Genomic DNA, 22571 nt, shown 5'->3' with positions numbered 1-22571 from the left:
TCCACCTCACCCTGTCTTACCTCCTGCTTAGTCCCTATCCCATCTGATGGGGACTTGTCTGTCTGCCCATTTGTTCAACGTCTGTTTCCTTCTGCTGAAACGTCATCTCCAAGCAAGATCTTGCCCGACTTGTTTGTCTGTTTTCCCAGTGCCCAGAGCAGCACTGGGTGTGTAACAGATGCTCAATAAATACAAGGAAGGGAGAGTGACGGTGCTTTGTGCTCCAAAGCTGCATCATGAGGGTCTGAACACACTCCTGACCTCTGAGGCCCAGGAAGCTTTGCCAGCCTGCCTATAACTCATAGAACAAAGAGGCCACCCTTGCCCCAGAATGGCATCCTTCTGCCAGCCTGCCACCCCACCCCCGCCCCTCCCCAGGTCTGCCCCAGTCCTTATCTTTCAGGCCAAGACTTTGCTGATCTTTCTAGCTCAGGGCAGCTCAGCTTTGGCAGGACTCAGAATGAACTGCTCCAGATGAACTACTCCAGATCTCCAGTTTGGCTCTGTAGAAGCTGAGCTAGGCCACAGGTGTCCCCATCAACCCCAGCAGCTGCTGCACAGGAGAGTTTCTGAGGCTCATGTCAGGGCCCCCCACTGCCCACTAGTAACTGCTGGCTCCACAGAGCAATTGAAGCCATTTGCATCAGTCCCCAGGATAGCTAATGGCAAACACTGAAATCCTCTAGAGCCTCCTGCCTGCTCTTCCAGGGCTCTGCGGGGTCTGGAACGATGATTGTGGATTGAGGCAATCAAGGTCAGAAAAACGCATGGGAGCCCCAACTCAGGCTGGCAGACTGGTCTGCAAACAACTAAATTACCCAGTTCAGAGCGAGACCTGGATGCTGAAAAAGGGTCATTTGGGAGGCCTCTGACTGTGATGCGGATCCAGGTGTACTTTATTCAGGGTAGGAGCATGAGGATGGCCAAAGGAAGCAGAATGGGCCTCTCCCCACTGTGGGTGCAAAATTCTAAGACAGCTCTCAAGATTCCCACATGAGCTCTGTGTGTAATCTCCCACTGAGTGTGAGCACTTGTGAACATGATAGGATGTCCCTCAGGATTAGGTTATGTTAAAAGGAAAAGAAAGAGGGATTCTGCATGTGTCATTAAGGTTCCCAATCCGTTGATTTTTGAGATCATCAAAAGGGAAATTACCTGGGGTGGGCCTGGCCTAATCAGGTAAAAGCCTTAACCCAGGGAGCCAGCCCTTCCCAAAGAAATTCTCCTGCTGGCCTTGAAAAAGCAAACTGCAATGTTATGAGAGGGCCCAAGAGGAGGCCATGCGAAGGGCTGCTGGAGGCCAGCCAGCCAGGACACTGGGCCCTCAATCCTACGATACAAAGAACTGAATCAGGCCAACAATCCAAATGAGCTTGGGCATGGACCTCAAGCTCCAGATGAGGACACAGCCCAGCTGACCCCTAGAGAGCAGTCTTTGGGACCCTAACAGAGCTTGGCCACGAGGTGTCCAGACACATAACCCATGGAGCCTGTGAGATATTTTAAGCCGCTGAGTTTGTGGTAATATAGTTACACAGCAGCAGATAAGGAATACACCTGGGTTTCAGAGAGGCTGCTGTGGGTTCCTGGTGCTGCCTCCCTGAAATCAGAGGACTTCTACCCCACCCCCTTGCTCTCCTCTGCTTAGGGAAGTCTCATGGGCACTGCAGTGTAGTGTGGAGGCTCTATGTAGCAAGCATTATTATTATTATTATTATTTTTTTTTTTTTGCTGCACCCTAAAACTCTCACCTTGGAAATCCTCTATCTAATGCTTTTATTTTATTTTTGTTTGTCTTTTTGGGGTCGCACCCATGGCATATGGAAGCTCCCAGGATAGGGGTTGAATAGGAGCTGCAGCTGCCACAGCCACAGCAATGCAGGATCCGAGCCACATTTGCAACCTACAATGCAGTTCATGGCAACGCTGGATCCTGAACCCACTAAGCGAAGCCAGCGATCAAGCCTGCATCCTCATGGATACTAGTCAGGTTCTCATTCCACTGAGCCACAATGGGAACTCCCATCAAGTATTAATTTAACCAAGTCACAAGTGTCCTTACTTGTGAGTGAAGGGGTTGGGTTGAAGGCTTCCCAACTCTTCTTCCAGCTCAACATTCCATAATTCTACAATGTAACCCCACCCCTGGGGGCAGAGAGGTGGCAGGGCATGCTGAGTGGTTTAAAAGCTCTCAGAGCTGGCATCTAAAATGGGATTCAAAACTAGATTTGAAGGACCTAAGACACCCTAGCCTTCATTCTCCATGAAAACACTTTGGATTTGGTCATTTAAATGGCCTCTTTGGACGCACGTCATGAAATGAACACTCACTGAGCTATACCAGGGCATTTTCCATCAAAGACCACCTTGTTTTGGTTCTTCCAGGCCCAGCTTTATTTCCTGTTCTTGCCTGGTTAAAGGAGGAGAGTTTCTGCAGCTCACTAATAACTGGCTTCAGAACTGCAGAGCTTGGTTGTATTGGCACTGGTGCTCTGTTGATAATGTTTTTCAAAATCCAGTCAGTTATGAAGCCGGATATATTAGATCTCAAATGGAGCCGTGAGGCATCCCTTTGCACCCCACCTGCTCCCCTTTATATTATTCACCACCCAGAAGCAGAAGTTCTGTGTTAACTCCAGTATCCTCGCTGGGCCTGTGAGATTTGCCACATCTCTCCCAGACCCCTGCTGGCAGGTGGGGGTTAATTATTCCCTCTCTTGGTCCTCACCCCAGGCCGTTTGTAAAATATTCACAACAGTAAAGAGGGACTTACATTTTGGTCTAATGCTTAAAACAAACCATTTGGTTCTGTTTGCTTGGAGCCCATAGGTGAAATCAGCCCTGAAATCACAAGATGCCGCAAAGAGATGGTTCTCTGATTCCTTCAGGAGGAAACTAGGAGCAGCAGGACCTGCCCAAAGGCCTGACAGATGCTGGCTGGAGGAGCATAGAGCATGGGTGGGTGTGAGCTGGAAGGTGTTTAAAGATCCGGAGAGTCAGAGATGTAGTGAGTTTGGAGAAATTGGTCACGGTACTGACTACGGGGGCCTAGAGGATGCGCAGGACACCCCGATGCCCTGATGACACCAAAGGGACAGGAGTTAACTTACCAGAGCCGACTTGAGAATAAGAGAATAGCGCCCCCCCCCGCCCCCGCCAACTGGGCTGGTGTTACACTGAATGGAGCTTAGGCTTGAAAATGGACCTGGGGAGTTCCCTGGTTGCCTCACAGATAAGGATGTGGCATTGTCACTGCTGTGGCTTGGGTTTGATACCTGGCCTGGGAGCATCTGTATGTTATGGGTGTGGCCATAAAAAAAAATAAAAAGAAAGAAAATGGACCTGGATGGGACTCTCAGCTCTGCCATTTTCAATGTGAGGGACTAAGGTAATTTGCTTACCTTAAATTACTCATTGAATCTCTTCTCAGCTGCAAAATAAAACTAATATCTTACAGGTTATCATGGGAATCAAATGACACGATGTATGTGAAAATCTTAGCTTAGTGCCTAGCAATAATAAATGGTACCCAGTTGGAGCCCAGTGAATATATGCTGAATAAATGAAGGGCTGAAATATCAATGTGCCAAAGCTGGAGACAGCTGTTGTGATGCTGTTTGCAAAACTGGAGCAAAATTGGTGCTCCACCCCTATCACCTTGGGACTCACCTTTCCTGTGTATTCTGAGGGCCTCTATGACAAGCTCAGTGCCTTGGGGGTTTCTCTAGTCTCAGTAGGCATGACCTTTCTTAGGGCTGGGTGCAAGTTTACACTCCTGGGAAGAGTCTTTAGCCACTGAAAGATGGGAGTTGGTACAAAAATACCCCAAATTCCTTGCCCTGCAGGTGGAGAAATTCAAGCATATTTTACACTCCCTCAGAGGTCCTGGCAGGACCAGACCCCAGCAGGGGCAGGGATAACTGCTCTCTGATGCCCCCTGTACTGGCTTCTGTCTCATCCCATGTAGCTTCCCTGCTCACTGACTAGTGCTTTACCTCCTCAGTAAAGTATGGGTACTGCATCCTTCCCAGGGTCTGCTTCTGGGAAGACCCAACCAAAGACAGCATTCTGATTAAAGAATTTTTTTTTAACGGCTACACCAGAGGCATATGTAAGTTTCCAGGCCAGGGATTGAATCTGAGCTGCAGCTGTGACCTACGCCACAGCTGCAGCAAGGCCAGAGCCTTTAACCCACTCTGCCACCAGGCACTGGGGAATAGAACTTGTGCCTCAGTAGTGACTGGAGCTGCTAAGGTTGGAATTTTTTTTTTTTTTTCCAGTCTCTTTAGGGCCAGACCTGTGGCATATGGAAGTATGAATCAGAGCTGCAGCTGCCACAGCCACAGCAATGTGGGATCCGAGCCACGCCTGCGACCTATACCACAGCTCATGGCCATGTTGGATCCTTAACCTGAGCGGGGCCAGGGATCGAACCCAGGTCCTCATGGATACTAGTCGGGTTCGTTACCACTGAGCTACAACGGGAACTCCTACAGTTGGATTCTTAACCCACTGCAGGACAGTGGGAACTCCCTGGTTATAGAATTTAGTAGATTTTAACTTTTCATTCTATTTTATTTTGTGTGCTTTGGGGGCTGGTTCAGGATTGAATGAGGAAACAACTCTTCTGCCCAGGGTCTGATCCTCAGGAGTCTGCCATCTGATAGCTGAAGTGATTAGAAAAAAGGAAGAGCCAGGTTGCAGAAAGCCCTTTGGACGTGACTGACTAGACAGACTGGGGAGCCAGACAAGCCCTGTTCATCTACAGAAGAGCTAAGACAATGGCTCAGGGTGGGGGCTGCTTGGAGGCCCTGATGTAGGTGCCTGGCTTGTTTTCCGAGACACAGCAGCACAGCTGAAAAGCCTTCAGGGTTTTTTCCACTGCCTCCTCCCTTGGGGTCCCGTTTCCAAAGTGCTCATTGGACAGAGGGTTGGCTGAGGATTGCTTCTACCATTGTGGGGAGTTCTCACAATTAGAGGAGAAAGCAGGGTTTTCTTATAGGGGGAGACTTCTGGAAGGACAGAGACAGAAGTTGAAATACAACTGCCCTCACCTAGACAAGCCCAAGTGAAATTTCAGATAAAGAAACATCATCACAAAACCATAAGAGATTTTTTTTTTCCAGTTTGAACTCAGAAAGGCTTACTCATCCTCAATGTTCAGAAAAATTTTCCCTTTGACTCCCTCCTGAATTTACCAGACATCTGGGTCTGTGATTGTTTAGCTGCCTTGGAGAGATGCAGCAAGATGTTCCAGGTGCCCTCTTGACCCAAAACTTAACCCCCAGGGCAGCAGATCTGACTGAGGAAAGAAGCAGAAGGCCTCCAGTGGCAGGGTAGTGATAATGCATACCTAAATTTCCTGGTGGAATTTATAAGTTATGCAGCCCCAGGATGGACAGGCAGAGCCTAGGGCCCAGCCTTCGGCAGATGGAGGGGCTTTCTGTAACTTATCAGCCCAAGATGGGTGGGGGCTGTGGCAGACATTTTTGCAAAAATGTCTGTAATAATTTCCCTCTCAGGATCCATAATCTTGGATGGCCCCCTCCCACACTGACACTGTGCTTAGCCATGTCACTCACTTTGGCCAATGAGACAACAGCAAATGTAGCCTCGAGGGACTTGAAAAGTGGCTTACATAAAAAGGGGACGGGTAGGGGAGGGTAGGTGGGAGGGATGGACTAGGGGTTTGGGACTGGAATATGCACACTGAGATATACGGAATGATTGGCCAGTGGGGAACAGCTGTATAGCACAGAAAACTCTACCTAGTATTCTGTGATGATCTACATGGGAAGAGAATCTGAAAGAGAGTGGATATGTGTATATGCATGACAGAGTCATGATCACAACCTTGTACATCGACTATCCTTCAGTAAAACTTTCTAAAAAGTGCTTACACATTGAAGCTTGCCCTCTCTTGCTGTTTCTGGATGATACGTGGTCTAATCACCCCATTCACCAGCCAAGAGCCAGCACCAACCATCGTTCCCGAAAGTGAGGACCACATGGACCAACAAGACTCTATCTAGCCAGCTCAAGAACCACCTCATCAACTCGCAGACTCACAACAGTGAGAAATGGTTGTTGTTTCACGCCACTCAGGTTTAAGTTCCTTTGTTACATAATTGCTTCAGGGTTTCCCAGCTCTCACTGGCACCTGAAAGTAGACCCACCCCTCCCTCCACTCCACTCCACTTCCTCCCACCCCACCACCCAGAGGGCAGGAGGGAGGAGGGCTCAAACCCTGATGTGCCACTTTACAGCTGTTGCAGACCTCCCAAAACATGATATTTTCATCACTGCCTTGAAATGACAGTAGCTACGGGGCCACATAGTGTTATACCATGTTTAATGTTTCAAGGATTATATATGATTATCCCACAATTTAAATATTTCGATGACTATACTTAAATGAAATTTGTTACCTATGAAATCCTGTGTGTTTTATTTTATACATTAAACAATTTTACTCTGCAACGGGATCCAAAGCCTTCATCAGACTGCCAGGAGGGTCAGTGGGGAAAACAAAAAGCTAATGTTATGTAGATGTAAACAAACCAAAACAAAACAAAACTTGGTTGGCCCATTTAATACAAAAAATCTTGTTTCTCAAAATACTGATGTAACTATGAGGATGAGAAAAGTTGTGGCAAAATAACCCAGGAAACTACTGCTGTATCTGATTCTGGCAGATCCACCAGAACACCATTACTTTGGTAGGCTGTGGAAACAGACTCAAATTATCTTCCCAGCCTACAGGGATTGGGAAGATAATACAGATGTGTGGATTGAAGCAGGTGTGTAAAGTGTTGGGCTCTGTGGCAAAATGCAGAAGAAATACTCTGCCTTAAGGCATTCAGATTAAGACATTTGCAAACCCAGCATTAGCCAAATAAAACAAGTTTGTGGACAGTATTAAACATAGTAGTAAACATAGGGGTCATTAGTCTGCTATCCATGGATTAGTAGCAAAACGCCCTCTGTTCAATCTTCATTCTTGGGCTGGCTCTGCCATCAACTAAGTAGGTACATAATATTTCCCAGGGCGGTCAAATTTCTTATGCCTCAGTTTTTATATGCATAAAATGGTTATCTTTAAAAATCATCCTCCTTTCCAGAGCTATAATGAAGGTCAAAGTGGGGGAATCAATTTGTAAACAAAACAAAAAGTGTCTTTAAAAAAACACAAGTGACGTGATAATAATTAGGCCGGTATATACAGGACGCATAATATGGCTTATTACATCATAGAACCTTGAAACTGGTGGAATCTGGGCACCTGACCCAAGCTGGACCAATCAGAGCCTTTCCCTGAGATTTTTTTTAAACATGTGGTACAGACAATAAATAGCAGTCCCTTTTCTATAGTGGATATGGAGGAAGCACAAATTAGGTGTCCATATTCCTGGTATATGGAGGGAAGAACTGACTTTTTTTTTTTGGCCACATCTGTGGGATGTGGAAGTTCCTGGGCCAGGGATCAAACCTGTGCCACAGCAGTGACAGCACTGGATCCTTAACTGCTAGGCCACCAGGGAACTCTAGAACTGACTATTTAATGAGAGAAACTGAAGTCAATGTATAGAGAGAAGCACAGACTTTAGGCAGCAAGAGGGCCTTGGTGGTGCTTAACACTGGATTTGAGTTGCTCCTGAATTCCAGCAACCTCTCTGCCCTTCCCATGATTTGACTGTTCAGCCTTTACCCAGATTGTTTGAGCAAGCAATCATCTCCATTTTTGCCTAAGCCATTTATACTTGTGTTTTTCTGACATGTGTTAAATGCAAATAGACATAAGCAAGATAGCCGACCTTTTCAGAATGCTGTACCTGGCAGCGCGGAATCATGGGAATGTTCCTATCATGCTTTTTAAGATACTGGGTCACTGAAGCTAGAGATCTCTGAGCGTTAAGCAGACTGAGAAATTTCCTGAGTGGAGTGTGGATCTGTGCTGGAGAGGAAATTTGGAAGTGATGAGGCCAGAAAAGAGAACTGAATCAGGAACCTTGGCTGTAATGCTCACTCTGCAACTCTGATAAGTGGTTTATCCCTGGGCCCAGTCATTTGTCATTTTTTAAAAAATACCATTTATAAGTTCTGCCCTGGCAACCCAAATCTGTGATTCTCTGTGAGAGGAGGACAGAAAAGAAGGGTGAATGTGGGCTATCAGGATCCTGTTCCCAAGGGCACTTGGTGCTCTGATTCAGAGTAGAAAACAAGAAACTGCAAGAGGAGTGGAAGGGCCAGGGGCCCTCCTTGCACCTGCGGTAGCTTATGGAGGAGTCCAAAGCAAAGGCAAAGGGAACTGCTTTATCCTCTGCACAGTGGGTACCATTTCCTCTCTAGCATACTCCAGAAACTATAGGCTGGGACTGCAGAAAGAAGAGAGAGGTTATCCTGCCATGTGGTGAGATTTTAAATCTTGATAAATTTCGGGAGAAAGATTCTGGGAGTCAGAGGATAAGTCATTGTTGCGGAAGGGAGAAAAGTGTAATGAAGGAGCCTTCTGTCCTTCACTCATGACCCCATCTTCATTCTGTGGACATTCACCTTCCTCATCCTTCAGACTCATTCTGCTGGACAAGAGCATCTTTATTACAAGTCAGAAGGGTGAGTGGAGACTTCTATCAAGTGGCCAGGACAGTACTTCTCTCTCCAAATATTTGGCAGAGAACAGTATAAACACCTCATCTTCATGAGACCCAGTTCAAGATCAATGTGAACATTTGGAAGGAGCTACTAACGATCTCTAGGATATTAGTTCTTAAACTTGAGCATGTATCAAAATCATCTAGAGGTGATGAAAACAGAACACTCTCAACCCATCCCTAGAGTTTCAGATTTAGTAGGGTGGGATGGGGCCTGAGAATTGCATTTCTAACAAATCCTTGGGTGATGCTGATGTTGCTGGTCCAAGGATCATAGTTTGAGAATCAGCATCCTAGAGTAGGGAGCCATTGATTGTGAAGGTTCAATAGTCCTGCACTTGGGATCTTGAATTTGAACTCAGGTTTCCTCTTTTACTAGTTGTGTGGAAGCAGGATCTGTTTTCTGCCTCTCAGACTCATCAGTTCCTCCCTTGTCCCTTAAAACTGGAACCTCCACTCTTAGGGAAGATTAGAATTGAAAAGATAGTTTCCACCATCCCTTCCACCCCTTCTTTTATTGGCCCTTCCAACCCCCAACCTAAGTGCTCTGTGAAATGGGAAAGAGGCAGGGAACAAGCATCATTCAGTCCCCTACTTAGTTTTTTCTTTGGGATCTGCCACTCCTATGACAGGTTCTGCACCCTTGGGAGAGATGAGTGGAGGAAGAGCGAAGGGCCTAAGATATTCTAGCTGTGCCTGACCACACACATTTCTGTAGCCTTTCCTTCTGTGGTGGGCTTCAATGTCTGGACTTGGGGAAGGACTAGGGCTGGTCTGAGTCCGGCTGCTGGTTCTAACCACTTTTTCCCACTCAAGCTTTAACAAAAATTCTGATATTTTCATTACTAACCAGTGTGGTGTGTGTGTATATGTGCGTGTGTGTGGGTGTGTACCAGGTGGTTCACGAAGGGGGAGGGGGCAACAAATAGCACCTTGGTAGGACCTTGACCAAACAGTATCCTCTCAGAGTCAAGTGCGGAAAATAACATTCAACATTAGGTGGATGCTGTAGAAATTAAATATAATATTAGCTACAATGGACATTAATATAACAACTAGTACACAGTAGGTGCTCAGAAGACGGTATGAATTTCAAAAACCTTTCCCAGAAAGCTCTCTTGTCCTGTAAGCCTAAATTTTCAGAAATCCTCCCCAAATTTGAGATCATTGCTGCCTACAGAATTGCTTTGGGAGCATTTTCCAACTTTGGTGGGAAATCATTCTATGAATGCAGCCTAGGAGCATATATTTTGCTGTTTACATAACTTGCTTTATTATATACATATTTTATATTTATTGGTTTATATGAATAAAGCTAAAGGTTTTGACAATGAGGTGATGCATGTAGGAATCCTGTATTTAAAACTGGCTGCAAGAAAGAGCGTATTTGCACATCTTTGCCTATACATTGTGTGCACATACAAATACACATATGCATGCATACAATATTTAATATGGAACCTAATCTTCCCCAACAAAAACCATTAGCATGACGCTCAATACAAAATTAAACCAACAGATGTAGCTTCAATAATAATTCACTAAATAGATTACAGCAAAATTCTTTTTCTTAAGCTAAAGCATAGCAGGAAATTTTGCAAATGATCTCTTTTTAACTCCTTAAGGGCCTTAACACCCAAGGCATCAGGCAAGAAGGGGCCAGTGTTTCCTTAAAGTTATCCTGAGAAGCACAAAGCCTTTCCCAAAGCAGAGATGCTACTCAAAAGTCATTTTAAATATTCCCCTCACAAGAAGAAAAATCAAAGACTGTTGACACAGCTTCCCATTTTATCACGCATGCTGCTCAAGCTAAACAAAATAATCTAATGGCAGGATCTGTTGTTTCATTAAGCAAACTCAACACTGTAAAGAGGAAAGGAAGCATTTGGCCTCCACATAACCTGCAATAAAGAAGGCTGGAAATTTGAATGGCAAATGGCAAACAACAGAACATGATATCAGTTCCTTCCTCTCTCCCAGATGAAAGTAACAATACTTCCCAGGCATTAGCTCAGGGTTGCATAACAACTACATGACAGGTGCATAGCAGCTATCCTTGTACAGATGTGAAAACTGAGGCTCAGTGTAAGTCAGGTAAATTGCTCAGGGAGATACAACCGAAGTGGCAGAGACAGGATAGGTATGGAACCCCCTGACTCTCAATCTAGTCCCCAATGAGCTTGTCTGGATATTTAGTTTCTGCAGGGAAATTCTACCACCACATCTTATCTGACTTCTTAGTCCAGAGAACTGAGTTCTTTGGTTTTTTGCTGACCTGTGTTCTACATATCAAAAGCATACTTTCAAGCAACTATAATAGCAAAGATAAAAATCAAGTAAAATACAACATAAAAAAATGAGATGCTGTTTCACACCTATTCAAATGGATAAAGTAAAATTTTAAAAAGCCCTGAAAAAAAAAAAAAGAGCATACTTTCTATTAAAAGATCTCAGTGGACTGTGTGCGACTCATAAGAAAATCCATGAGGTGATGGGGAAACATGTGGGCTTTGCAGTCAGAGAGACAAGACCTCCAAATGCTTTTAAGGTTGCCATGGAAATTAAATGAGATAATGTATGCTAAGGGTCTAGTGCAGCATACCGTGGGCATTCAATAAGTTAGTTACTTTGAGGGTGGAGGTTGAAGAAGACAAGAATAACTTTATTGCTTTGCCAGGCAAAGGGGGACACAGCAGGATAATGCCCTCAAAACTGGTCCCCAGTTATTTTTTTGTTATAGTCATCAAGGGGTATCTTTACTTTCAGCTGGAGTAAGAAGGGCACAGAGACCTGACCAGCAATTTTAGACTTGCTTCATGAGAAGGATTGGGGGGAGAATGCAAAATTCAATGCTCTGATGGTGATGGCTTTTTCTTAATGATAATGGGACTGACTTACCATATCATGCCTCACTTTATTTTTCTCTCCTAAGCAAGAGAACCCTGGGTGTTTGAAAGGACAAGTAAGAAACTGATGTGTTTGGAGGACATTTTCTTGGAAGCCAAATCAATGTGGTGAGCTTGTATACACCATGACACCAACTCTAACAGAGAAGCAACAAATATGTGCGTCTCCAACCACGCCAGACAAGAGTTGCCTGAAGCCACCAATCTATCTCCCGTGTGACTATAACATATGTCTCAGTGAATGTGTGAAGAGGGCATCAAAAATATCCTTTCCATCGAATGAAAAGTAAAGAATTTTTAATACATTATTTTATAGATGTTAAACAGCTTGGCTTTATATGGGAAATTGACCCAAATCATTCATAGGCAATGATTCCTCCTCTCTGAATATAATCCTGATTTTAGCAATGCTTTTCTTGAGACTCTTCTGATTCTTCATTAGCATTTTAACCCCTGACTCATAAGTGATAAAACAGCAAGTCAGAAAAATAAATTATTTGCCAAGATTTGGCAGCTAGTTGGGATGAACAAAAGCGCTTCCTTGGGAAAGGATTTTATGCCAACATTTAGGATGAATCTGTATTCCCAAGTTGTTCTGTTCATAACATTGAATCAAATAAAGAAGGAATTACTTACAGTGGTAGAATTTTTTTCACTGCAAAGGGGGTTGGTATCCCCATCATTCATTCTTTTCCTGTATACTTGGTGTGTGGCAGGCCCTGTTAGAGGTACTGAGGATTCAAAGATAGTTCAGATACTGCCCTTGCTCTCAAAAGACTTTTATAGTCTGCTAAGGAAAAGAAATGCATAAGTACAAAATTACAAAGCAGTGTGGTAAGTCTTACAAGAAGGATGGGAACTTTGCTCATTGGTAAGAAGAGGTAAATTTATAAAAGCAAGAGTTGGGGGTGAACACATACTTCTATTTGATGCTGAATCTTCGAAACTTGTTCAATGATAGGGAATTTCCAGAGGTGAGAGGTAGATTGGCTTGGGAGGTACTGTCATCCAAAAATGCTTCTCTCTCAAGTCATTCTATTATTGCATTTCTCTGTGAATTTTAGAGTTGTGATAGAGATGGACTAGGATAGTTACACATGTAGTTGCAGAAGCCCCAATAGGGGACCATAGAGAGGGAAACCTAGGGAACTTTAGGAGATCACTGTAAGTTAATAATAACTCAAGAAAGCCATCAGAATGAAGCAGGCTTACCACAAAGCAAAGCATGAGATATGCCTCAGGTCATTACCCTTAGGACCAAGGGCAGCAGTTTAAGGATCACCCTTCTGCTGATTTGAATAAGCACCTTGACAATCCTAGTTTGACCTTACAGGGTCAAATACTCTCTTACCAGATACGAAGGAGGAGCTACTATTCTAAGAAAGAGGAAGAGGTGGTCTTTTCCCACCCACCACTTCCTTGGATTATAAAAATGTAGCCCACTTAATCCTGGGGCAGAGCCTCTTTGCCTGCCTGCTTGCATCTCTCACAAGTGCCTTATCTTAATAAATCTATTTCTTGCCTATCACTTCATCTTTTGCTGAATTCCTTCTGCACTGAGGCACAAAGAACCTAAACCTCAGTAAGTTCAGACATCAGGTAAGTGATTCTTATTTAAAAACCATGGGTTCAAGTCCCAGTCTGGGTTCTGGTTAGGTTCAAGGCATAAGTGCTGTCAGTTTCCGTTGGGACTAGGTTTTCTGGCCTCGGTGGTACCATGTTTCTTGAAGCTTCACCTGTTATCCCCATGAGTGGTGAGTAACAATCTATATAGGGAGAGACTGGGATACTAGAATATAACAAGTACTTAAAGGCAATTTTAGTGCTATCCTAATTTATTGCCACATAAATGGAGAACTTTACATAAGGGCATATCATAGATATTTACCAAGTTCTTTGATGGCTGAGGCTGGTTCTCAATTTATGGTTTGTTTATGAAATCAACCTCTCCATGGATACCAACCACTCAGTAGAAATCTTCAATCAATTGCATATTTTGGATAGAGAGTCAAATTCTTTTCTAGGTTGGGTTAACGTCTTAGATTCTAAAAGGGAGTCTATGTGAAACAAGCATTGTAAAATAGTAATATCTCAAAGAGGGATGCTTAGCAACATGCATTGAGGGCAGAATCAGGCACGTTTTATTTACTGATCTATCTTCAGTAACCAGTAGCATGTTTTCTTGGTACATGACAGATGCCCAATAAGTATTTGTTGAATTAATTAATTCCTGAAGAGTGCCATAGTGACAGCTGATTTACGTTTGAGAAATATAGGGATAGTCATCTTGGAACTAGAAAAAGTAGATATATTTAGCAATTTCTCAGGTATAAATCAAGAACCACTACCTTGATGTCTAGGATTCTAATGAAGTTATAATGGACTTTTCCATTAAAGTAAAAAACACATTTGATAGGACTACTGCATATTGAAATTGTTTACCAGTGTTCTTCCTAGCAGACTTACTGGCATTTATTCCCCTCTGCTTTCTGTTTATCAGTAGAGAAGTTGCAGTGTGATTTACCTCTCATTAGCTGTCAGGCCCGTCCCAGACCAACTGCAGAGAAACTGAAGAAATATACTGTTTTGTAATTGATCCCATCACTATTTTTGAAACTGTACGCAAAAGCAAATATGAAGAGAGATCAGGAGTTCCCGTCATGGCTCAGTAGTTAACAAATCCGACTAGGAACCACGAGGTGGTAGGTTTGATCCCTGGCCTCAGTGGGTTAAGGATCTGGCATTGCCCTGAGCTATGGGGTAGGTCGCAGACTTGGCGTGGCTACAGCTCCAATTTGACCCCTAGCCTGGGAAACGCCATATGCCACGGGTGTGGCCCTAGAAAAGACAAAAAAAAAAAAAAAAAAAAAAAAGAAAGAAAAGCGGGGGGGAGAGATCAGCAATTTGGTTTGAGATTCTCCACAGAAAGGGGATTCTGTTCAACTTGTTGGACTCTGTGAGGTGAATTGAGAGATTTCTCTATGATGGGAATGAGGCAGGAGTCAAAGTGATTCTGGTCTCAGGGAGTTGGGGGGACACCTAAGAGGCTTTCCTTTTCTTACATGCTGTCATCAGTAAAGGACAGACACCACTCATTCAAGCCCACAGGCATGAACAGTCATCTCCCAAGTTCAAACTCTTTAACTAGTGTCATTTAGATACAAGAAGTGATAGGGAAGCTGGGAACAGATGGTCGTTTTGTCCAACCTACTATTCTAGCAGGAAAATAGCCTCACTGTTCAAGTATAAATGCAGCCTCTTGGAAAATGAGGTGAGTCAGCAGAAAGTGCAAACAGTCTCAATTTAAGACAGGAGAATGAACCATCTTTGGATAATAGGAACCAAACTTGATCAGTATCAAAACCCCCGTAAGCAGAATCAAAGGTAAGTTGTTTTCATTTTCCCTTCACATGAATCATAATTCACTTTCCTTTACTAGCAAAGAGATTCAAACTTATTTTTTCCATGACCAGAGAAAGCAATTCATAAACCTAGCACAGCTGTCATTCAGCATTAAAACCTGCGTGAGCTTTGTTAATTCACTGTGAGCTTCTCCAGAATGGCTGTTGAGCATTTAAAAGGAAGCACTAACCCTTAAACAGGATTTTCCCCCATCTCTTTTTGGGGATACAGACTTGTTCTTATTATCTGTTAATCACTGCTGAGGCTAACCTCTGTGAATCAGCAGTAAAAAAATCAGTTAGGATCTCCTTTCGTAATATCATGCTTTGCTTTGATGGAAAGATGCTGGAATCGGCAGTAAGAACGAGGTTATAGCAACAATGAGAACATGGCTTTTCTGGAACTTGTGAATTTAATTCACACATAACTGAATTTAATTAATAAATACTGTACCACCAGCTGCTGGCCTCTGAACTTTAAATCTCATAGGCTTTAAAGCTCCTCCCTCTCCTAGTCTCTTGCCCTTGAAGCTTTTTTATAATGTGATTTTACCACCACCACCTCCAGTCCTCCAAATTTGATTAGTTTTTAAGCTGGCTACTTACATAATGTGACTCAGGACATTTGGAAATGTTACTTTTTAAGTATTTAAGAGCTCAGAGATTTTATAAAAGCTCCTGTTTCCACTTTTCTCAGAGGCAGAGGAAGAAATAAGGAAATAGCAGCTAATAAATTGCTTTAAGTCAAGACAAGAGACATGATCAAAAGGGGGTCTAGAAAGAAAAACGGTAAAAACAGTTCACAAGTTTGAAAAAAGAATTATAAAATGTTTAGGCAGGTTGTAGGAAAGCGTCTGTAACAGACAGCAATAAATCTGATTGAGAAGGGAGATCCCCAAAGCAGTGATGACTCACATAAGGGCTCTGAGGAAAAAGCCAGAGTTTCTTAAGTTTGACCAGAAAGCCTTCAGAAAGATGATGTCAAGGAAATCATTGAGACAAACTCATGGACATGGAGAACAGACTTGTAGTTGCCAAAGGGGAAGGGGCTGGAGTGGGAAGGACTGGGGGTTTGGGGGTTAGTAGATGCAAACTATTGCATCTGGGGTGCATAAGCAATGAGATCCTGTTGCAGAGCAGAGAGACCTATAGCCAATCACTCGTGATGGAACCTGAAGGAAGATATTATGAGAAAAAGAATATATATGTATGTATATGTATAACTGGGTTACTTTGCTGTATAGCAGTAATTGACAGGACACTGTAAATCAACTATAACAAAAAATTTAAAGAAATTATTGAGGGGAAAAAAAAAAAGAGAGACTGAGGAGGAGAGGGGATGTGGATATAATTGTCTACATTGAGGGAGGGAGTCAGGTCAGTTCTTGAAGCAGTATTAAGGCAGTGCTGGTTGAGACCATCAGCCTACTATCCTCAGACTTCCTGCCTAGAGTTTTCCACTAATTTCATTGACTTTCAAATGGTAAGGATACTGGAGAACATTAGCCCAATTCTGTCATTCTACAGATAAGACACTGAATTCAATAGTGGTTGAATGACTTATTTAAAGAAAATGATAAGCAACTGCTTCAGGGCTAGAACCAGGTCTCCTGGCTCCTGATCAGCATCCTTACCATCATGCTCTGCCATCCAACTGAAGGGGAAAAGATATTGAAAAAAAATCATATATATTCTCTTTGCCTTATTTAGCCAATATGAAAAATGTGGATCATGCAAGATGTAGAAGACTACATAGTTAAGAGCTTAGACTCTGGAGTCAGACTGATTGCATTTAAATCCTGGCTCTGCTCTGTGATGTTAGGCAAGTTATTTAGCCTTTCTCTGCCTCAGTTTCCTCATCTGTAAAATGGAAGTGATAATAGTACCCTGATTATAGGATTGCTATGAGGATTCAGCGAACTAGTACAGGTAAAAGCTTTTAGAATCAGTGGCTCACTCTTCTAGTCACAGATCTATTCTGATTAATAAATCATGCCTTGGATATCACAGTCCTAAATCACACTTACGGATTACTGAATGTCATCTAATATCACTTATGACCTCACATGACAATGGTTTGCATCATTCTTTTAGAAATCAGAAAATACCTGGACTTTCATACTGGGTGAAGTACTTTGAGATCCTTGTGAAGAAAATTATGTAGAAACAAGTAGCTACTATCATTACTGCAATGACAGTAATTCTAAAGATTTCATAGTGCAGCCGGAGTTCTCTGGAAATTTCTCTTGTAGTAAGATTTCTCTTTCCTCTTGTAAGATTAAAAATGGAAAATGGAAAATACTCTTTCCACTCACCACTTCCTGCTTCCCCAATGCTGTTTGTGTTTCTGCCCCCCAACTCGATAACTTGGAAGGCTCTCTGCACTCGGTTTAATAACTGCCAGTCTGACCTCCTAAAGCATCAAACGTCACTATGTCCAATTTTCCCCCAGGGAGTGGACTTAGAAATCAACATGTTATCCTAAGGATGTCTCTCCTGCCAGTGTTTTGGTGAAGAACAGATGAGAACTGTCCCTTGACACTTCAGAGCAAGAACTGAAACAGCAACAAGATCTGTGTCTGCAACTGCCATTTATTCCTCCACATGAAGCCATTGACTATTTTGGTTCAGCAGTTCCGTCAGAATTTGGAATTTCTGAAGCTCCATGGTGAGAGTAAGATTCAAAACAAAACGGGTATAGTTCAGACCTGAAGCAAGCCCTGGAGTGAGAGAGTCTTCCTCAAAAGTCAGCTAGGGTTGTAGGGAAAGAAATATGATATATTGGCCACCTTGTCTCAGTTTTTCTCTCTCCCCACCCCACCCCAGTTTTAGCTATTTGGAGCTAGTTCTATGTGTATGCTGCCTAAGACATGCACAGAAAACCCGGCATCTTTTTTCATCTGTCCAGTCGGTGTATTTGACAATGCTGAATACTCAGTGTCCAAGAGAGTGTCATTCTGCATGTTTATTATTCAGGTGCACCTTCTGGATACCTCTCATCTCCAGATTCCTGACCCAGTTTTCAGTCTCCTTGGTAGGTGCTCATCTTGAATAATATGTTCTAGTCAATTATGAAAATTTAAAACTTACAATTAACTTCTGGGTAAGACTTTGAAGTCATACTGAAAGGTGCTCTTAATAGATGGCTTAAAGGAGGACCGGTGATTATTTTTTAAATTAATCATCTTTAAGATACCAATTTGCTCCCCTCTATTTCTAGGAGAATGCAAATTTAATTCCATTCAGTCAATAACAATTTCAAGATGTTAAAAAAAAAAAAAAAAAGACATGGTTACTTGACTCTATCAACTTCTGCTCAGAAATCAATTTTAGAGGATAAAGCACCGAGTCTTAAGCCTAGCATCTGCCTTCGATAGAAGGCCCCAACTCACTGTTTTAGGGTATTCCCCTATATAAGCTCTCCACTCCACCCAAATGGGCAGGCATTTTTAGGGTTTGCTGACCATAACTTGGGCTTGCCTAACTTGTAGTTCTGCCTATGCTGTAACTTTTACTTAACAGACTTCCCTCACCTCTTTCCAACCTCCAAAAGCCAGCCCAAGCCCCACTTCCTCTCTCAGATCATTCTGGTTCACTGAACTATTGTCATTCTCAGAATAGACGTTCCTGATTTTGGTCACATTCACTTGGCAAATAATTATTTATACCTTCGTGGTTTTTTTTCTACTGTTTTATTCATTCTGGTATTATTTATTAATTTTTTTGTTCATTATTTTCATTAAAAGTACTAGATGCTAAACTTACTAGGGTCAAAGACCATATCGGCATGAGATTTTATAACCTTCAGGGGGTACATTTATGTATCTGGTGCTCAATAATTGATCAGTAGCTTCCTATCAGGTTGGTCCCTGGTGACAAGGGATGACATTGCAGAAATGTATCTAGCACTGAGGCTGAAAACATCAATTTTCTTACCTTTACAGAATGGTAAAGCAGTTCCATAAAGTGAGAAAAATAGTTTACTCATAGTCCATTATATAAAAAGCAGATTTACCTTTTTTTTTTTTTTTTTTTATCCTTCATGTCTCCTTTCTCAACCTCTTTCTCAAATTATCTCTTATTTCTCCTAATTGTCAAAACCTACACGTTCTACTGAAGGCAGGCTGCTATGGGAAGAGGTGGTACTGACAAAAACATCAATATTCTAGTTGAATAACCATCACTTTGGGGTCAACACTTAGTGTTTAGAAATGTCTTTATACAAGCTAATTAAGGGGCAGTTAGTTTGTACTATGCTCGTGCATGTGTGTGGGTGTGCGTGCATGTTTAACCAAGTAAAAATAAAATTGTGAAGTCTTGGGAGATTTTACCATGGAGAGGTTAAGATTACAAAATTGTTTCTGAATGTCAAGGTGGTAAAGCAGAAAATGACAATGAACAAATAAGCAGATACCAGCAAAGTTCTGTGTGAACGTTTCCTGGCACATTTTATGTCCCTTTGCTCCTGCCTTTTCTTGCTGTATTGCCCTGGACTTTAACATTTAAAACTTAAAGCAGGAAACCTCTTTTATTATTTTCCTGAAGCTTATCAATAATGTAAATGTAAAATTCATGCTGCGATTGTTTTTAACTTCTCAGTAAGCTATTCTAGAATTAGCTCCATCATTGTGCACATCACCACTTCCTCCCAGATCTGTGCCCTTTGCCAACTTCACTGCAGTCTCCTACCTCTGCCCCCCCACCCCCCCGACCCCAGTCTTCCACTAGCAAACAAACCCAACAGTAATTACTAATGTCCAAGCACGTAATTCCGGCAGCGTTAGGCTTTTTCATTTGTCGCAACTACGCAGAGAGCTGTCTGGACGTGAAGCATGAAGTCAAAGCATTTTTTTTTTTAAGACTCCTACTTTCTTCCCTCCTCCCATCACTAAAACACAGTTGTTTATTTCATCTGCAGATTGCAGAGTTATAAAATTCTTCCATGCAGTTACATACGCTTGAATAATAATTTTACATCCATATCCAGCAACGGATCAATATATACTTGTATAGAAACACATGGTTATCTGTAAAAAATGAAAAACACTAGGAAATAAAGAGCAAGGAATGAAAGTACCTTCTCTATGTAGATGGCATTTAAGCACTACTAGTATATAAATGATTAGAATTAATGACTATCAAAACACAATCCAAGATCTTATTTTGAGGCTTTTTAGGGGATCATGACAGTGTTTCTTTCATGTGCTGTACACAGATATTCTTACAGAGGATGCTGTTACTCTTATTTAATAACTACTTGGATAGTAAAATTCTGGTAATTTTATGTTGATTTCATCTATATCAAACAGCTGGAAATATCCCTATGATAATTTTTTGTTCATTCACAGGCTCCAAACCTCAGATTAGAAAATGGTTAAAATACTTATCACTGCCTCAGAAAAATCCCGCAGTGCTGTAATGGAAATTGCAGTAGATCTTCAGAGTCCAGTTTCATTTTAACACCATGGTCCTTTTTTCTGCATCACTCTGAAGGACAGAGTTGGATTCTCCTGAGGAAAGTCAGTCTTAATGTTGCCAAAATTAGATAACCAGCATAGGAAATACTCCTCTCACTCTGAAACCGTGGCCAAAGAGGTTACATCTATACCCTATAAGACCTGTAATATTTCTCAGAGATGTATTTTTGTGGGTGTGTGCTTATGTTCATGCCTAATTACAAGGGTGGGGGAGAGGAAGAGGGATTCATTATTAAAGTTGATCCTGCTGAGTTCAACTAACCCCATATTTTTATCGATAAACGCAAGTAGAAACATATATCACTCCTATGTGTTAGCATCTTCATGTACACCTCACTCATGACCACTCAGCCTCTGTAGACATATTTATTCTGTGTTAAAAAGAGAAATAAACAAAACCCTGACTTGTGACTGGAGGATAAGTGCAGATTTTTAAAAAATGTGTTTATGTCCTACTTTAAAAAGGGAGGGAAGAGTGCAACAGAAAAAATCTCCACAAGATATATTTTTTTAAGAAGCTCTGGAAGAGCAAATGATGGGAGAAGTAATCTCCTGAAAAGGAGTCTTGTAGGCAGGATTTATTTCTTCTTTCTTCTTGTCCACGTACTATGCCTGCTCTATTAGGGGTCTCCATGAGACCGGAGTCTCAGAGAAGCAATTTGGCTTCCAGCCCAGGAAAATTCAGCCCTGGCCAGGCATCTCTGCCGCAGGTAGATGCGGCTCTGCGGCCGGACTGCTATCCGTGGTGCTGAAAGGTCGCGGGCGCTAGCGCAGGCTCTTGGTGTTGCTGTCCAGGGTGCTGAGTGCGGGCCCCTGCAGTCCCGGAGGCGAGCCCCCGCCCCCTCCAGCCTTCCGCAGAGCCCTCCCACCCAGCACTACCCGCCCGCCTCCCGCCAGTCTGCAGTTGACGTGGAGCAGGCGGCATAAATCAAGTCCGTGGGGCATGGAGGCTGCTGTGGCGGCTGAAGCTCAGCTTACCCGGGGCAGGAGCTCCCCCCCTTCTTTAGCCTCCCCAGCGCCCACACCCTGCCTTCTTCCTAATTCTTCCCTAGATAATAGCGCCCTAACTACAACAGTCATAATAATAGGGTCAGAACAACAGGGTTGGTTTGTTTTGATCTACAGGAAAAGAAAAAAAATCCAACCAGCAGCCTAGACAGCTCTGAAAACTGCATTGCAAAATGGAAGAGAGGGTCCCACTACTGTTTCAAAAGAGTAAGTTATTATTCGGTACATATCCTGCGCTTCCTCCCTATCGCTCCATTAGCGCTGTCCCCATTCATCCCTTCCTCAAGTAACTCACCTCGAAAATACTTTATAAAGCCTCAAGCGGAGTCTAACCAGACGCGCACACACGGAATACCGCACCCTAGGTGCACAAATTCTTATATTTGCCCAAGCGCACTTGGTCTGCCCAGCTGTGGTCCTCTCTGAGTATGCGGTCATCCAAACCAGAACCACGACCCGGGGTGGGGGGCTCCTTACCTTGCCTTCTCCAGAGGGTGGTGTTCGCCCGGCCCCTGCAGGTTCCAAGTGTGGAGGAGCCGCGGAGCAGGGAGGGAAGGAAAGACAGCGCCTGACCTCCCCGAGGTTTCGTCTTCAATGCAACGTGAGCTCTGCCCTCATCAAAGATGGCCGTCCCTTTTGACGTCAGCAGCTTTTAATAGCCTTCTCCTGGAGGGGCGGGGAGGAAGTGTGCGGAGCAGAGGGAGGAGGGAGGGCGAGGGCGGGGGCGAGGGCGGGGGCGGGGGGTGGGAGGGGAGGAGCCGTGAGGTGATGAGCGCTTGACTCAGCTCCCAGCTCCCTTTACTGCAAAGCTTTGTATTTTAGTCTTTTATAAACACCCGAACGGGACAATGCTTATGACTCCATTTTAACACTCGGTCACAGGCAAACTCATTTATCTCGCTACTGGTCTTCTGATAATTTGTTTGCATGTGTGTGTGTGTGTATGTGTATATATATGTGTGTGTGTGTATACATGTATGTGATATATATATGCAATATATATGCAACTATGTATACAAAAATTTTCCCTTGCTGAGTTGAGTCTTTGAGTCATTGAAGGGGAGGAGAAGGCAGAGAAGTAGAAGGTAAAGGAGTGAGGGGAGATTTCAGCTGCAATTGTTCTTTTTT

At 43.1% G+C, this 22571-nt stretch overlaps 1 protein-coding gene across 2 annotated transcripts in view; it reads right to left on the bottom strand.

Moving 5' to 3' along the window:
• Positions 1–22041, bottom strand: part of SNAP25 (synaptosome associated protein 25) — an 86061-nt gene extending 64020 nt beyond the window's left edge. For both annotated transcript variants that reach the window (XM_021078361.2, XM_021078359.2), the window contains exon 1: positions 21921–22041. The gene's annotated coding sequence lies outside the window, so the exon portion shown is untranslated. The remainder of the gene's footprint in view (positions 1–21920) is intronic.
• Between the last annotated feature and the right edge of the window lie 530 nt (positions 22042–22571).

This window comes from Sus scrofa, chromosome 17 (assembly GCF_054392235.1).
Source record: "Sus scrofa isolate SSC_HxYL_T2T_F1_AM1 chromosome 17, Sscrofa_HxYL_maternal_Yorkshire_Landrace_v2.0, whole genome shotgun sequence".
Taxonomy (NCBI): Eukaryota; Metazoa; Chordata; class Mammalia; order Artiodactyla; family Suidae; genus Sus; species Sus scrofa.
This window is presented reverse-complemented; position numbering and strand designations above follow the sequence as displayed.